At 38.8% G+C, this 19,102-nt stretch overlaps 1 pseudogene; it reads left to right on the top strand.

Annotated features, from left to right (window-relative positions):
* LOC138167963 (zinc finger protein 850-like) overlaps positions 1-19,102 on the top strand; it is a 58,502-nt pseudogene that overhangs the window by 17,433 nt on the left and 21,967 nt on the right.

The following is a 19,102-nucleotide window of genomic DNA, read 5'->3' as shown; positions in this document are numbered from 1 at the left end:
CTCTGAGCACAAATGGAGGCACTATTCCTATTGTCAGTGACGTAAGAAAAGTTAATGTGAGCAGAGAAAGCATTACTTTGTCATTGGTTTCCCTTCAAGGGCTTCCATTAGAATGAGATATTGACAGAGCATGTCTTAAGAGTGCCCCAGATGATGAGCACCATGGAACCAGTCAGAAGGAACTCTTTACTTTGTGTTTAACTCTTGTTCCCCACAGTGGTTTCTGTGGCTTAGTCAGTCATTTATCCCTACATGCTCAGGATGTCACTTCTTCATCTCAACATTTGCCTAGCCCCTACTCTCTAAATCTCCTGTCTGTCTGGCCCCATTTTGCATCTTTTGCTTCTTATTCATTCACTAAGCTTCTCACTCATCAAGAGCTCTTCTGCCTTGTCTGTGTCTTGGTTAAACCTCCCACCCTTCTCAACTGGCTCTCCTTATCTATTCCCTTTGCCTCTAATATGGATTAAATGAGATTAAAACATTTAGAAAGTAGTTACAAAGTGCCAAGCACTATGCCAAATATAGACTACTTTCCCCAAGACTTCATTCTTCCATCTCTCCCAGGCCTTACTTACTACTTCTTTTCTCTTTCTAGTTTTTGGAGCCAATTTTTAGGGCTGTCAAAGCCATCTACTTCTCTTAGACCTTAATTTCAATGATTATATTTTTCTAGGAGTTTCCTTTCTACCAATACAGAAAACATTTTTGTTTATTGTTTCAGATTCTGAGATAGGTACTGAGAACAAGACATCTTATAAAAAAGAGGATATATCAGAAGATGTAGAATCTCCTGGAGGGACTTCAGAAATACCTTTAAAAGATGCTCCTCAGGAACCTGTTTTTGGAGAAGTTTGTGCATTTGGGGGAAAGTTAGAAAATAATCAGGGAAATTCTACTGAGGTGATGCTGGAGAGACCTTTTGTCCAGGAGAAAGGTTTCAGCAAAGTGACTTTAAAGCACAACAAAACCTCCATTGGTGAAAAAAATCAGGAATGTGGTATATTTGGGAGAAACTTTGGTCTGAATCCAAGTTTCATTTTACACCAGACTGATGCTATGGGAGAGCAAGCCCATGGATGTGATACCTGTGGCAAGACTTTCAAATACAATTCAGATCTTATTCGACATCAGAGGATTCATACTGGAGAGAAACCTTATGGGTGTGATGAATGTGGGAAAGTATTTAATCTCAATTCAGAACTTATTCGACATCAGAGAATTCACACTGGAGAGAAACCATATAAATGTAAGGATTGTTGGAAAGGCTTCAGTCAAAGCTCTAATCTCATTCGACATCAAAGAATTCATACTGGAGAGAAACCTTATGAATGTAATGAATGTGGGAAAGGATTTGTCTGTAGCTCAGGACTTATGCAGCATCAGAGCATTCACACTGGAGAGAAACCCTATGAATGTGATGAATGTGGGAAAGCCTTCAGTCTAAACTCACGACTTATTCGACATCAGAGGACTCACACTGGAGAGAAACCATATAAATGTAATGAATGTGGTAGTGCTTTCAATCTAAATTCAGAACTTATTCGACATCAGCGGACTCACACAGGAGAAAAACCATATAAATGTAATGAATGTTATAAGGCGTTCAGTCAGAGGGCGAATCTTATTCAACATCAGAGAGTCCATACTGGAGAGAAACCCTATGAGTGTCTCGAATGTGGGAAAAGCTTTAGCTGCAGCTCACATCTTATTCAGCATCAGAGAATCCATACTGGAGAGAAACCATATGAGTGTGATAAATGTGGTAAAGCCTTCAGTCAAAGCTCACACCTTATTTTACACCAGAGAGCTCATAATGGAGAGAAACCTTATAAATGCTATGAATGTGGGAAAGATTTCAGTTGGAGCTCACAACTTATTCAGCATCAGAGAGCTCATACTGGAGAAAAACCCTATGGGTGTGATGAATGTGGTAAAGCCTTCAGTGTCAATTCACAACTTATTCGTCATCAAAGAACTCATACTGGAGAGAAACCCTATAAATGTAATGTTTGTGAGAAAGCTTTTACTCAGAGTTCCCACCTTATTCAACATCAAAGTATTCATATGGAAGAGAAACCTTACGAATGTGTTGAATGTGGGAAAGGTTTTAGTCAGAGCTCACAACTAACTGTACATCAGAGAATTCACACTGGAGAAAAACTCTATGAATGTGCTGAATGTGGGAAAGCCTTCAGTAGGAGTTCATCCCTTATGCAACATGAGAAAATTCATACTGGTGAAAAACCTTATAGTTGTCAGGAGTGTGGAAAAGCCTTCAGTCAGAATTCACAGCTTACTAAGCATCAAAAAATTCATACTTGAGAGAAAATGATTATGAATGTAGAAATACTTTTAATTGGGGCTTATGCATTCAAAAGCAGAGCATTTCTATAGGGAAGGAAATTATATGGATATAACACATATGGCAGAGCCTTTGGTGTCACTTCACCCTTATCCAATATTTTTTCACCAGTCATCATCTAGTGAATATTCATTTCAGAAGGTGATGAATTTGAGAGATGTTAAGGATGTAGAATTGATAGGGGGATTGGCAATTAATTAGATACAGGTGGCAAGGGAGAAGAAACAGTCCTCACAGGTTTTTAGACCTGGGTATTTGGAAGAATGGTGGCATCCTCAACATAAATAGAGAAGTTTGTAGGAGGGATAAGTTTGTGGGGAAAGATAATTGAGATCTCTTTCAGAAATGTTGAGTTTGAGATGCCTAAGGGACATCTAGTCAGAAATATCTAATAGACAGTTAGTTATTGATTCAAGAATAGAGCTCAGTAGAGATTTATGACTAGATGTGTAGAGCTGAGAGTCATTTGCATAGAGATGATAATTGAATCCATGATAGCTGATGAGATCTTCAATTCAACATTTATTAATATCTGCAATGAGCAAAGCATTGACTAAATAACCCTCAAGGCTATAAACATTCATCTGCCAGAATAGAGGCATACAACATGCACACAATATTCAAGATAATATTAAGAGATACTGGGAATTTATAACTGGAGGGGATTAAGGAAGTTTTCTTTTTTTTTTTTTAAGCAATTGGGGTTAAGTAACTTGCTCAAGGTTACACGGCCAGTTATTATTTCTGGGTGTGGTGCTGAGTATCTGAGCCCGGATTTGATCCAGGTCATCCCGACACTGGAGCCAGTGCTCTTACTCGCTGAGCCACCTGGCCGCCCCTAAGCAATTGAGGTTAAGTAACTTGCTCAAGGTTACACGGCCAGGTGTTTCTGGGTGGGTGCTAAGTGTCTGAGCCCGGGACCCGATCTCCAGGTCTTCTCAACACTGAAACCGGTGCTCCTACTCGCTGTGCTACCTGGCCGCCCCAAGGAAGTTTTCTTTAGAGAGAAGGCACCTTAGTCAAACCTTACAGAAAGGCAAGGATTCAAAGAAGTGAGGGGGTATAAGGAGGAAGTTTGTCCAAATTATAGGGAATGACCTATGGCTTCCTTCTCTTCTAGGAAAGAAGGAAACCCAGGAAATAGAAGGTGCCAGTGCCTCTAACTTGTGATTATCTACTCCTGGGGCCTAATAAAGTTTATTTCTCTAGGATGAAAGAAAAAAAAAAGAATGGGAGATGAAGTACCAAGATTGAGGAATGGTTAGTAGTCCTTACAAGACAATGATTGTAAGGAAAGTTTTAGTCAGACATGCTGAACCTTTGTAAGAGTAGAAGGTCTTCACAACTCAGGACTATGTCTGTTTAGAATTTGTTAAGATCAGATTAATAAAGCTTCATTTCTGTGGGCCTACCTGCATGACACTGAAACAATTTTGTTGGGGAGAAAATATTCACATTTAAAATTGTTATTGTTAAGATGGAATTTTTACCTGTTGTAGAATTAATTTAATTCTAAGTATTTTGCCTGGACTCTTGTTCCCAGTTGTAACATTTAAAAATGAAACAGAGTTAATTTCTTCTCTCTATAACTAACAGTTAAAAAGAGGTGTCCAAAACTCATTGAAGGATTGTAAAGTGCCTCCCACGTCACAGCTACCATTTTCCCTCACCTTTCTCTATGACTTGTTCTACATGGCTCTAGAGAGCAGAATTGTGAGTAATAGGAGGAAGCTCAAATATCAGCTCAAGAAAAAACTCCCGAATGGTCAGGGCCTTCTTGTACCTTAGTAGGCAGTGAGTTCCCCTTTGTTCAAGGTTTCCCAGAGGAAGTTAGAGGCCTACTTGTTGGAGACAGTGAAATTGATAGTTCCTATTTGGGTAAATGCTGAAGAAAATGTTCTCTGAGGTCCTTTCCAACTGTCATATTTTTCTGGTTCTCTGAAACTCCTGAATCTTTTACTTTAGTTGTGTTATTTTATAGGGAGCTACATTAGATTTTCTAGGCAGGGCTCATAGGCATAGTTAAAGTGGGGAGAGTGAAGGGAAATACATCTCTGTGGCAAAAAGATGGAACTCAGTTCAGGGCTCCTTTCTGCCTTCTTTCTTCCTTTCATCTCCCCTGTGGGGTAGCAAAACCTATTTAGGAAGAAAAGTCACAGGTTCTTAGCTTGTAAGTAAAGCTCTCTCATTTTAGTGATCATCCAGTCAAACCATTTACTTTACAAATGGCAAACTAAGGGAGAACATTGGCTGAAATGTCATGGCTAACCTGAACATGCCCCAAAATACCTGCTGGAAGACTTTACATTTTCCGGGAAAAATAAGCAAGGGTCACAAGCATAAAGGGTAACTCCTATGTCTCTAATACTTTAAGGACCTCCCAGTGTAGTCCATTACAGTCTTGTAAAACAAGGTTAGTCCAAGTATCTTTATTCTTTATTTTTTTAAATAGATGAGCAAACTATGGCTTAGAGATGTCAAGAGACTTGGACTTAGATGATGTCCCTAGGCCCCCATCAGCTCTGATATTTTTTGTATTCTTTGACTTGATCATAATCATATAACTATGTTAATGGAAGAGCTGAGATAACACTCAGAACTCCTGACTTCAAAGTCCAGGATTTTTTCTGCTAAGGTTACTTTTGGTGCCGAGACTTTCCTTAAAACCTTCCCTTTGGTGCCATCTTGCCCTTGTGAGGTTACTTCATTCGTTTGATAAATATCTGTGTGTAATCTCAGATATGGGGGGACACAGAGATGAATTATATATATATATATATGTATATATATATTCCTCTCAAGTAGTTTGTAGTCTAATAGGGGAGATAGCAAATATAATACAACATGAATACCAACTGAATGTATTGTAGAATACAGACCACTTTCTGCCTAGTGGATCAGATTGCTTACATTTTTTATTAGACAACTAACCATTTGTGGAACAGTCTCTTTAGAAGATATATACCAATACAAAGAGGAAATTTTTTCCTTGCATGTGACAGATATTTGGAGGGGTTCAGGTTTTTCTGGGAATCAGAACTGGAATATCTTTTGGGTGCTGAAACAAGAGGAAGAGAACCATCAGCTGGTAAGGCAATACATGACCTCTCACTTAAAAGTCATTGGAGTCGCTTATATTAAGTGGTTCTTATACTTACTGCATTCAGTAAAGCTGCTATAAACCTGCTGAAGACCTTTTAGGGTAGGATTTTCCAGATTTTCTGTGGTGAAGAGCTACTTTTCATTTATTCCCCAGAGACTTTTTAAGATTACTGAGGAGAGTGAAGTATGTAGGAATAAGTTGTTGACAGGGAATTCTTTGGAGGAGGGAACAAAAGCAGGATTGATTGATACTTACAGGTAGAAGAGTTGCTTTGAAGGCTTCTGACTGCACCTTTATTTACTGGAAACATGCCCTGTATTCTCAAAATTTTGCTCAGAATGTCAACCCTTATGTTCGTCACAGCATTGTAGATTTAAAGCTGGAAAAAACCTTTAAAGTCATCTGGTCAAACTGCTCATTTTACAGATAAGGAAGCCGAGCCCCAGAAAGATTTGCCCAAGTCACATAGATACTAAATGTGTGACTCAAATATTCTGACTCCATATCCAGTTCTTTTCCCACTCTATCCCACTTAAGTTACTTGGAAGTAGGGTCCAGGTACTCAGAGATTTGAGGAGATGAGTTGTGATACTTGTAAGCTGGATTTGCCTCTTTCTCTGGCATCTTAGTATGAAGCTCCTTTATTTTTCTTCAGAACTATGAAAGATCCTGACTCCCCTGCTGGAAGCAGAGACAGTAAGGATCCATAGTAATTCTCCATGTTCATTTTTGTAAAACTAATTTTTTTCCCCATTCAATCAATGAAAATCTTCCCTTTAATTTCTTCTTCCCTCCCCCACTAATAAGAAAAAAAAGTAAAACCCCATTGGCCATATTTTTAAAAAAGCATCTTTCTACACTCTGAGTCCCATACCCCTATCAGGAGGTGGGTAGCATGTTTCATCATTAGTCCTCTGGAATCATGGTTGGTCATCATACTGATCAGAGTTCCTAAATCTTTCAAAATTGCCTTTACAATATTGTCTTTGTATAAATTGTTCTGGTTCTGCTTATTTCATTCTTCCTGTGTTCATACAAGTCTCTCCAGGTTTCTCTGAAATTATTCCTTTCATCATTTCTTATAACAACAGTATTCCATCATATTTGTATACCATAATTTATTCATCCATTCCTCACTTGATGTGCACTGCCTTCAGTTCACAATTCTTTGCCACTTTGAAAAGAACTGTTATAAATGTTTCATATATTCCTAGAAATTGTTTTGCTTAGATTAATCCCTCCCTTAATCTACCCTTCCTTTACTTTGTCCTCTCTTCTCTCCTATTTCTTTATGGCTGAAATGTATTCCTATATCGGGTGTGTGTGTGTGTGGGGGTGGGGGTGTGTGTGTGTGTGTGTGTGTGTGTGTGGGGAGGGTATTTTCTTCCTTCTTTTAACCAGTTCAAATGAGAGTGAGATTCAGATGTATTGCTCTTCCCTTCCCTTTCCAATTCTCTTAAGATCATTGAGATATAAACAGAATCATTTTCAGTCTAAATAGCCTAATTAGACTCTGTTTTTGCCCCTTAATTGTAATAGGGTTGAGGATTTACACATTTATCATCTCTCCATATTAGAATATGAATAGTTTATCCTTATAAACAAGGATATTATATTAATATATGTTATTATTATTAATGTTTACCATTTTATATTTCTCTTGACTCCTGTCTGAAATTCTAAATTTTTATGCAGCTTCGTCTTTTTATCAGGAATACTTGGGAGTCCTCTATTTCATTAAAGATCCATTTTTCATCTTGAAGGATGATACTCATTTGTACAGGATAAATTATTCTTGGTTGTAAGCCTAGAATTTTTACATTCTTGAATATCATATCCCAAGTTCTCTGCTTCTATTTAGTGGTGGTGGCTGCTAAATCACATGTAATCCTGACTGTGACTCTTAAATATTTGAATTCTTTCTGGGTGCTTGCAGTATTTTTTTTCTTTGATTTGGAAGCTGTGGATTTTGACTATGATGTTCTTGGGAGTTTTTATTTTGGAGTTTCAGGAAGTGACCAATGGTCTTGTTTTGTTTTCTATTTCCACTTTGCCCTCTGGTTCTAAGACATCTGAGAACTTTTATAATTTCCTATGATGTCAACCTTACAAAGCACACTTAGAACCTGTATAAATACAAGATGTCTAGGCCCTTTTTTGGTCATGACTTTCAGCTATTCCAGTGATTCCTAAATTATATCTCAATCTGTCTTCTAGGTTAGTTGTTTTTACTATGAGATATCATATATTTTCTTTGATAGTTTTAGTTACTTGACTTTATTTTAATTTTTCTCATTGTCTCGTGACATCACTATTTTCTATTTGGTTGACTCTAATTTTCAGGGAGTTTTTTGATTGGGTAAGGTTTTCTACTTCTTGTGCCAAACTATTAATTCTCTTTCCAATTCTATAGCTCTCACTTGTTTTCTAACTTTTCCTATAGCATTCTTATTTATTTAAAAAATTTTCTTTAAATGATTAAAAAAACTCACTTCATATATTCTAGGATTTCTAGTTGAATTTATATCTAAGCTGTGTCTTTGAAGCCTTGCTTGTAAAGGTTTGTTTTTTTTTTTTGCGTTTTTGGAGGGCAGTTGGGGTTAAGTGACTTGCCCAAGGTCACTTGACTAGTATTTATATTACATGTCTGAGGCTGGGTTTGAACTCAGGGCCTCCTGACTCCAGGGCCGGTGCTCTATTCACTGTGCCACCTAGCTGCCACCTTGCTTGTAATGTTTAGGAGTCATTCTCTTCTTCAGGGTTTGTGTTTTGAGCATCCTTATCACCATAATTGTTTTTATTGTGGGATTCTTCCTCTACACCCCCTCTCCATTTTTCTAGTATATTTCTTGACTTTGGACTTTATGTTAGGATTGAGCTCTGCATATTTCTGGAGGGACTCTCTGGGCTGTATCCTCTAGGATCCTTCCGTTGCTTTCTTAGGGTATTGAATGTTGTGTTATCCCAGGATTTCAGAGACAGCTCAGGCTGGAGACTTGCTAGCTTTTTGTGCTCAAAATCCTATTGCTGCTCTTCTGTTTTGAGTTCTGCAAGGTCTGGACCTGAGCATCACACCTGTGAACTTGCCCATTGTTGGAGTTCCAGTAAATTGCATCTGGTCTCAACCCCTATTTGCTAGCTGGACAGCCCTGCAGATTCAGAATGCCTGCACTGGAGGCTTTATTTTGGTCTGGGATTTTGGCCTAGTTATTCCACTGTAGCCTTTAGTTTAGGTTGGAGGCTGGAACTGAGACCCTGCTCTGCTCCTTGACCACAATCTTTTCTTGATCAACTTCTCATTCTGCCTTCTAAATCTATTCTTTTTTTCTCACTATAACTTTTAGTTCCTATACTCCTACCTGTTCTTCTCCAGCCTCACTTTCCTCTTTTCAAAGTCTAGATGAGTACAACTATACATTATTAGCTGCCCTGGACTTTCTTCCCATCTTGCTCAATTGAGTTCTGTTTTGCCAAACTCCCAACCCTATGTTTCCCTCATCACCTACTGTTATTCTTACTCAGCAATGTATGAATTCTTCTGGAGAAAGTCAAATAACTGTACCACTGGATTCACTAGAAACTGTTTATCTAATCTTATTTGGGGCCTCACTGTAATATTTTTATTTCTCCCTGATTGATGACCACACTCTCTTCAGCAGCTATTCCAAACTCTTCTCTCCAGATCTATATATCACTTCTGTCCCCTACCTATTAATGGAGGGCTGTCCCTCATGTTTTACTGAGAAAATAGAGGCCATATTCCTCCTGCCCTCAACATCTCAAAATCCCTCTACATTATCCTTTGCTCTGTCCTTGTTTGCTATGATGCTCCTAGTCTCTGATGAAGAGGTGTGCTTTCTCCCAGGTATGGCTAACCCCACCCATGTGTGCTTCTAATCTCATCCCTGCATTTTTCATCTGGTACTCTCAATGACTCCATGTCCACTGGCTCCTTCCCTGATGCCTATAAACACTAGATTTCCTTTATCCTTAAAACATCTTCACATGACCCTGCCATTCCCTGAAGTTATTGAACTGTATATCTTTTTCCCTTCACAGCCAGACTCCTAGAAAAGGCTATCTGTACTCACTGTCTCCATTTCCTCAACTTCTCATCTCCCCTTCCACTGAGAATGAACTGAGAACTCTATGGTTAGCAAGAATTTTCTTTAAAAAAAATTTTTTACTGATACCATCTGCTTTTTAAAAAATATATACCACAGCCATTTCTTTATATGCTACTGCCTCTTCCATTTACCTCATAAGGAAAATTCAAATTAGCAAAACAGTTAACATATTCATATTAGAGTACTGGGTCTGGAGACAAGAAGACATGAGTTCAAATCTGGCCTCAGATAATTAACTAACTGTGTGACTGTGGGAAAATCAGTTAACCTCTGCTTACCTCAGTTTCCTCATCTGTAAGATGGGGATAATAATAGCTCCTACCTCCCAGGATTGTTGTGTAACGTGCTTAGCACAGTGCTTGGCACATAGTAAGCACTAAATAAATGTTAGCTCTTCTTATTTTTAATTAAATAATGCCAAAAACGTTTGACATTATTCTTCCCCTCTTATTTTACCCTCAATGTGCTATGGGCACTTTTCCCAGATTGGTTTCTCAAGAATAAATGCTCTTGGGGCAGCTAGGTGGCCCAGTGAATAGAGCACCATCCCTGGAGTCAGGAGGACCTGAGTTCAAATTCAGCCTCAGACACTTGACACTTACTAGCTGCGTGACCTTGGGCAAGTCACTTAACCCCAATTGCCCTGCCTTCCCCTCTCAAAAAAAAAAAAGAATAAATGCTCTTCCATTCTGGGAAGCATTAACAAGGACTCTGTAATGTTCTTTATCTTTTTGTTAGCTACAAGTCCCCAGTAAGAGGCAAAACACCTCAGTATTAGGTCTTTCTATTTCTTCTCTGGGGATGTTTCCCCCAGAGTTTCCTCCTACCAACTGCACTTCTAATATACTCTACTCTTGATACAGAAACATGTAGCATAGTACCTGTCACATAGCAGGTACTTAAATGCTTACTGAGTGATAAAGTAAACATTTAAAACAAAGGTAAACAGACTTCCCCCATATGCCCAAAAGAAAAGTCTTCAAAAAGAGATAAAAGGGTCATCATCTTGGTCATCTGTAGTTGGGGTAGGAAGTGGGTTTCATTTACATCAATTCTGTCATGATACAATGAATTTCAGAATGGCCCCAATAGCCTATCTCTGACTCTCTCTCTGAGTCCTGACCCTTTTATTTGTGGTAGTTGCTTCTGCCTACCCGTCTCAGCTCCATCCAACTTCTTGTAGATTTATTTTCTCCATTTCCATACTTTGTTTCTTGGATTCAGTGAAATGACTTTTAAAGGTTGCCTATATTTGCTTCTTTTTTCTGATTCATTAAAGATACTACTGTGTCATAAAGAGATCACCTTTTAAGATCACCACATCTTGTACAGCTGAAATCTCTGCTCCTTTTCTACAATTCTATCTTCAGCTTTCAAGGACTACTTCCATATTAAAAACAAAGTTAACAAAGTATAGGCATAAAAAGATATTTTTTAAAATGTGACTAAAAAGTATCTAAACCCCAAAGCTAGCATTATGTGCAAAACATCAGAGTAAGGTAAGGAAGTTCCCTTTTCCTGCCACTATTTGATATAGTTCTAGAAATACTAGCAATATCAATAAGACAAGAGAAAGAAATTAAAAACATAAATAGACAAAGAGTAGACAAAACATTGCAAATAAAATGGTTGTTTACTCAGATAATCCTTGGGAATCAGTTAAAAAAGTAAAACAATAACTTCAGTAAAGTTGTAGACACCAAAATCCCATCCTGTGCCCCTAGAAAAACTATAACGTTTCTGTGTAGCAATAATAAAATCAGGGAGGCTATAATAAAAAGGGAAATCCAATTCAAAATAATTACAAAATGCATAAAATAACCTGAGGCATTCTACTAAAGCACATTTAGTACCTGTATAGACATAATTTTTTTCTTTTTCTCTCTTTTTTTTAAAGCAATCGGAGTTAAGTAACTTGCTCAAGGTTACACGGCCAGTTATTTCTGGGTGTAGTGCTAAGTATCTGAGCCCAGATTCGATCCCAGGTCATCTCTACTCTGGGGCTGGTGCTCTTACTCGCTGTGCTATCTGGCCACCCCTTTTTTCTTTTTCTTTTTGGAGGGGGCAAGGCAGGGCAATTGGGGTTAAGTGACGCGCCCAAGGTCACACAGCTAGTTTTTGTGTTGAGTATCTGAGGCTGGATTTGAACTCAGGTCCTCCTGACTCCACGGCCAGTGCTTTATTCACTGTGCCACCTAGCTACCCCTATAGACATAATTTTTAAGAACTACTACTTCAAGAAATAAAGAATAATTAATAACTGGAGCGTTATTCAGTGCTTGTGGCAGGGCTGTGACAATATAATAAAAATGACAATATTACTAAAATTAGATTACAGATTTAGTGCTCTCCCACTTAAATTATTAAAGAGATATTTTACAGAATTTGACAAAATGATTCTAAAACTCATTTGGAAGGAAAAATCTTGAATATCAAAGGAAATAATGAAAAAGATAGGAATGAAAGAGGAACCAGACCTCAAACTATATTATAAACTAATAATAATCAAAATCATTTGATAGTTAAAAAATAAAGTAAATCATTAGAGCAGACTAGAAAAGGAAGAATAGGGGCAGCTAGGTGGTGCAGTGAGTAAAGTGTTGGCCCTGGAGTCGGGAGGATCCAAGTTCGGTTCTGGCCTCAGACACTTAACACCCACATAAAAAAAACTAGCTGCGTAATCTTGGGCAAGTTACTTAACCCCAATTGCCCTCCAAAAAAAAAAAAAAGAAAAGGAAGAATAAAAAATAATTAGATGCAATAACTTAGTGTTCAATAAAGCTGGAAATAAATTACTTATGAAAGAATTTATTAGGCAAAAATTGCTGGGAAACTGGAAAAAAATGGCAGAAATTAGGTTTAAACCAACATGTTACACCATATACCATAATAAATTGTACATGAATATATGACCTGAATATTAGAGATCATATCTTAAAAGAATTAAAAGATAACCAGATCTTCCATAGCCTTTCACAACTGTGGAGAGAAGGTAAATTCTTCCAACAAGTTTCAGAGGCAATTGCAAAAGTTAATTTTGCTTATGTGAAATTGAAAATTTATTGTACAGACAAAATGAACACAATTAGGATAAAAAGGGAATTAGTCAACTGGAAAAAAAATTTTCAGATATGTCTGATAAAGGTCTAAAGTACAAGATATAGTAGCTAGCATTTATATAACATTTTAAATTTTGCAAAGATACATAGATTGTATATGTATGCGTATATGTGTATGTAAGTATGTATGTGTGTATGTGTATATATATATACGTATATATATATATACGTATATATATATATATATATATATACATGTATATATAATTTGGAATCTCATTTGGTCCTCACAACAACCCTGGGAGGTAGTTGCATCATCCCCATTTTGTAAATGAGGAAACTAAAGCAGACAGACATAAAATGACTTATTCAACTGAGAAGTGTCAGAGGCCAAATCTGAACTTAGGTCTTCCTGACTGTAGGTCCAGTGCTCAATCTGCTCCGCTGTACTACCTACCTACCTCTATAAACACCATTAGAAATTAAGGACCAGGGGCGGCTAGGTGGCACAGTGAATAGAGCACTGGCCCTGGAGTCAAGAGGACCTGAGTTCAAATCTGGCTTCAGAAACCAAACACAAAAACTAGCTGTGTGACCTTGGGCAAGTAAGTCACTTAATCCCAAATTGCCCTCCAAAAAGCAAAAAAAAAAAAAAAAAAAAAAAGAAAGAAATTAAGGACCAGTGGGGAGGCTAGGTGGCGCATTGAATACAGCACCAGTCCTGGAGTCAGGAGAACCTGAATTCAAATCCTGCCTCAGACACTTAACACTTACTAGCCATGTGACCTTGACCAAGTCACTGAACCCCAATTGCTCTGCCTTCCCCCCTCCAAAGAAAAAAGCAAAAAGAAAGAAAAGAAATTAAGGACCAAAGTCCATTCCTCAGTAGATTAGTGGTCAAAGGATATGAACAAACAGTTCTCAAAATAATTACAAACTATTAACAATCATAGGAAAGACTATTCCAAATTACTAATAAGAGAAGTACAAATTTAAAAAAATCCTTGAAGTTTTCACCTCACAATGATCAAACTGACAAAGATCACAAAAGAAAGTAATTATTAGTGTTCAAAAGGCTACAGCAAGACAGACAGAATCGTTGCTGTATCTGTAAATTTGGTCAAATCTTCTGGAAAGCAATTTTGTATTAAACAAAAAAGTGACTAAAATGTACATGGCCTTTGACCCAGTAACTCCTAAGCATATACTTCTTTCCCCTTTCTTCCCCTGCTCCAGAAGTCAGTGACAAAATTGATGGTCCCAAATGCACAGAAATCTTTGCAGCAATACTTTTTGTGGTATCAAAGAATTGGAAAAAAATTAGCTGCCCATTGATTAGGGAATGGCTAAGTATACTGTAGTAAGTGAATATAACTATGCTATAAGAAATGAATATAATTAATACAGAGAATCATGGGAAGACTAATTAGATTTGATAAAAAGTGAAGTGAGCAGTACCAGGAAAACAATATGCACAATAACTATAGCAATGTAAATGGAAAGAACAACAAAATTACTGTAAAATTATAATAATAATTTTGTTTCAATTAATTTTTTAGTTTTCAACATTCTTTTCCACAAGATTTTGAGTTACAGATTTTCTCCCTTTCTCCCTTGTCTTTCCCCAACCCCCACCCCAAGATAGCGAGCTTACTGAATATCCCTTCCCCCAATCTGTTCTCTCTTATAGCCTCCCCTATTTCCCCCCCCTTTTTTTTTTGCTTTTTGGAGGGGGGAAGTCTGGGCAGTTGGAGTTAAGTGACTAAGGTTAGTTTTTGTGTTGAAGTATCTGAGGCTGGATTTGAACTCAGGTCCTCCTGACTCCAGGGCGGGTGCTCTATTCACTGTGCCACCTTGCCTCCCCATTCCCCTAACTTTCTAGTAGGGCAAGATGGATTTCTATACCCCAGTGCCGTATGTATATAATGATAATTTTTGATCCCAAGAAAGAGATATGAAAAGGTATCTTCCTCTCATTGTTTGGAAAGGTGGGGATCATGGTTGTAGAAGACTGCATATGTATAACCTGACTTTTTTTTTGATATGTTGGTTAGTGATGCTAATTTTTTTCCTTTTTAAAAAAAATTCGTTATTATAAAGAATATCTTTCTGGAAGGGGCAGAAAGAAAGAGACAGTGGGAAATGTAGGTGATGTAGAAAAAGCCAATATAAAAATTTAAATCAAAATTTTTTTTAATTATAGGTAAAAATGATACTTAAAAACAGCTTTATTGATATCTTCTCTTTATACCACAGTTTGGTTATATTGACTTTACCATCACCCCTAACACAGTGAGCCTTCCCTTATAACAAAAGAAAACCAACCTACACAGCAACTTGGTCTGAAAATATGTGCAATATTCCACACTTACGATGCCCATTTCTTTCTTTTGTTGTTGAGGCAATTGGGGTTAAGTTACTTGCCCAGGGTCACACAGCTAGTAAGTGTCTGGGCTCATATTTGAACTCAGGTTCTCCTGACTCCAGGCCAGTGTTCTATCCACTGCACCATCTAGATGCCTCCTGCTCATTTCTTTAGTCAATCAATCAACAAATAAACTATATGTCAAGAACTGTGTTAAGCAATGGGGGTTCAAATACAATGAATAAAACATTCCTTACTTGCAAGGAATTTACAGTCCAGGCCAAGATTGGGCATTAATGTTGTTTGCTGTTTTTATGATGGGATTCTGTTTGTAATCTGCATCTTTCTCCTAATGTTTTGCAAATGCATTTGTCCTCTAAATTGCTATTCTATATTTTTTACTTTTTGAAGTCTTTAGTGCTGGAGATACTTTCTAGGTCCTCTTCGCTAATATGGCTATAAGTTAAACTATTATCAGAAATAGAGATAAGTAAGTTAATGTTTTTACTTATATTTGCTGGCAACTTTTTAGAGTCAACACCTTATTTGAATAGATCAAACTGAAACTGTTAAAACGACGTAGTGCCTTATCATTATCCTTTTTCTGCTTTTGGTTTGATTTTCTCCTTTGCTCCAATTGGTTAGCAGTCTGACCAAAAACAAATAGCTGATTCCTAAATTACTACCTCGTAGGTAGCTTTTTTTAGTGCTTGCATTTTCACCTTCTTCATCAGTCTTAAATGGTATTCAGGGTGTATAGTCCTGAAGTTTATGAGTAATCTGCAGGTCTTTGGCTTCTCTCATTTCTTAATCTTGAATCATATCTTCTTTTAAAAAATATATAATTGATGACTTTTATCCTTGCATCAGTCATTTCAACATTCCCACAAAACGAACTCTCCTCTGTGGCAAAGTATTATAACCACCACAGTGTTTTTGCTTATACTATTGTAGCTATTGTGTATATTATTTTCCTGGTTCAGTTTACTTCACTATACATTAATTCACACAAGTCTTTTCATGTTTTTCTGAATTTCTCATATTTGTTATTCCTTAAGATAAGATTCCATAATTTTTTCAGTTATTCTCCAACCAGTATTTTGCTACAGCAAAAAGCTGCTACAAAAATTCTGATAAGTTTGGGATCTTTCTTTTAGCCTTAGGCTCCTTAGTATAAATGCCCAGGACTGGGGTTTCTAGGTCAAAGGATATGAAGAGTTTAATCACTTTTCTTGCATAATCCCAAATTGATTTCTAGGATATTTGGACAATTAACAGCTCCACCAACAGTTTATTAGGAATGTTTTCTGGCAACCCCTTGCCGCTGTTTAGCAACTGAAAACTGTTCACGTCTTTTCACCACTTACCTAATGGGAAAATGAGCTCAATTCTTAGAGCAGTTTGGTACAGTGCCTTACACATAGCAGGCATTAAATAAATGCTTGTTGACTCACTGATTAAATGGCCTTTTCCCGGGTCTCAGAAGCTGAGTACAGAATTTTAAAAAAGATATCAAAGTCTCTGGAAATGTTAGCAGGGGATGAGGTTAAATGCAAGTCTGTGGGCAGGTGCCAAAGTCATGGAGGTGGCCAGAGAATTGCCAGGAGGTGTCTAGTACCTGGAGGTGGGTTCAGAAACACGAAACGAATTTCCGGGGCGACGAGGTTAAACCACAAAGCCAGGAGCCATGGTCCAGCGCTCTGGTTTCTGCCCTCAACTGGAGGCTGAGCACGTGGCGGGGAGGGCGGGGTCCGGAGTTCGTGCGTTACCGGCCCCCTCTAACCCCACCCCGGGAGGGGGTGGAGCCTGTTTGGCACACGCTGCGGAGGGCGGGACTCCGTTGCTGCCACTCCGGGGGAGGGCGTGGGAGGGACTGGTCCTCTGGCGCAGCAGCCACAGAGAGAGGAGTCCTCCTAGCTCCTAGAGCGGACCCGGAAGTCGGGCGCGTTTGCTCCTTCCGTGGGGGTTACTGTTGGGTCGTGCTCACAGGTCCATGTTTCCCCTCTGCTGGTCCGCTCTAAGGGCCGTTCCCGGTGTGGGCCGCCCCCTCGGGCCGCAGCCAAGGGTGAGTCCTGCTCGGGACGGGGCAAAGGGGAGAGAGGCACCGGTGTGCCCGGAAGGAGCCCAAGCTGGAGTCTGGAGACCCCGGCGAGGCAGAGCTCTCCCCCTCTGCGGGCCTCAGTTACTTCTCTCTGTTCATTCCAAGGCTTTAATAAGCGCCTGCTGTGGACCAGACCCCATGCTAGGCGCTGTGAGGTTATAGAGACAGAAACACTTAGGTTGGGCGGGAAAACCCACGGACACAGAGAAAACACCAACACGAATCGTGACGGGCTTCCTGCTGGAGGTGGCACCGAAGCAAAGGCTTGAAGGAAGCTGAGGATCTGAGAGGTGGAGATGAGGAGAGACCGTGTTCTCGCCATGGGGGACAGCATTTCTTCCGTCAGTTTACCATTAACCAGGTGTCAGTTAGCATTTAGTCAGGTAGCGCTTACTAAGGCTCTTAGGGAGCTCACAGTCTAATGGAGGAGACGACAGGCAAACATCTATTAAGTCAAGATAAATTCAGAACAGAGGCAAGAGATGGAACGTCTTGTACAGGGAACAGAAGGTTGGCCAGTTTGGCTGGTAGAGCTCTTGATGGAAAATAGATAAAATAATCTTGGAAAGATAAGCTGGAGGTTTCAGATGCCAAACAGAAGAGTTTGTATTATATTTTATCCTAGAGGCATTTGGGAGCCACTGAGAAGGCGGGTTCTGTGATTCAGGAATTTGGCAGCTTTATGGAGGATGGATTGTAGAGGGAAGAGATGTAAAGCAGGGAGACCATTCAGGCCCTTAGGTTCAGAGGTCACGTGGTATGAGAATCAGAATTAAGACAGTAGTTGTGTGAGTGGAGAGAAGAGAATGTTTTAGACTGACACATGTGAAGGAGAAATAGAGAAGACTCTTCCACCAGTTGGAGATGAGGGAATAGGGAGAGATGAGAGAAGTAGACATGATTCCAAGGTTGTGAACCTGGGTATTTGAAAGAATGGTGGTACCTTCAGCAGAAATAGTGGTTAGGACTGGGGAGAATTTGGGAGTAAAGGTAATCTGTTTTGGACTTGTTTAGTTTGAGATGTCTATGTCACACGTATTTAGAGGTTTCCATTGGGCAGTTGGTAATGTAGGACTGGACTTCAGGAGAGAGACTAGTACTAGATATATAGATCTGGGAATCGTGAGAATAGAAATGATAGTTTAACCCATGGTAGCTCAGAAGAGAGTAGACAGGGAAGAAGGCTCACATCTAGGAAAGGCCATGTATGGGAGAAAAGGGACATTTAGCAGCTGATTTAGAGCTGGAAGGAATCTGAGAGATTGTCTAATCCAACTTCCCTTAATTTAAAGATGAGAAAACTAAAGGGGCAGCTTTGTGTAGTGAAAAGAGTGCTGGATTTGTAGTCAGAGACCCTAAGACCTGTTTCTGCCACATACACTTGTGTAACTTTAGACAAGTAACTTAATTTAATTTCCTTGTTGTACTAGGGTTGTACTAGGTTATTTCTGAGGGTTGTACTAAGTTATTTCTGAGGTTCTTTCCAGCTCTAAATTTATAATCCTATTGTAGCACCCTCTCTGGCCTGCCTCTCTAACTTGTGCTCATGGGTTGGGTCCCCAGAGGGTTGCTGCTATCTTGGGTATAAATGGTAACTCTTTAAAAAAAAAATTATTTACTTTTAGTTTACAACATTCAGTTCCACAATCCCTTGAGTTTCAAATTTTCTCCCCCTCCCTTAAGTCCTCCCTCCCCCCATGGCAGCATGTAATCAAATATAGGTTCTACAAATACCTTCACATTAAACATTAGTCAAGTTGTAAAGAAGGATTATAACCAATGGAGTGAACAATGAGAAAGAAGGGACAAAACAAAACACAAAAGAGAGAGAGCAACTAGTTTGCTTCAATGTGCATTCAGACTGTAGTTTTTTCTCTGTATGTGGATATCCCTTTCCATCATGAGTCTTTTGTAGTTGTCTTCTAACTTTGTATTGCTGAGAGGAGCCCAGTCTATCAAAGTTAGTCATCACACATATGTGT

This window comes from Petaurus breviceps, unplaced genomic scaffold (assembly GCF_028583685.1).
Source record: "Petaurus breviceps papuanus isolate PSGF00001 unplaced genomic scaffold, PetGlider_PUasm1.0 339, whole genome shotgun sequence".
Taxonomy (NCBI): Eukaryota; Metazoa; Chordata; class Mammalia; order Diprotodontia; family Petauridae; genus Petaurus; species Petaurus breviceps.
Note: the sequence above shows the minus strand (reverse complement) of the source record. Positions and strands in the feature narration are given on the sequence as shown.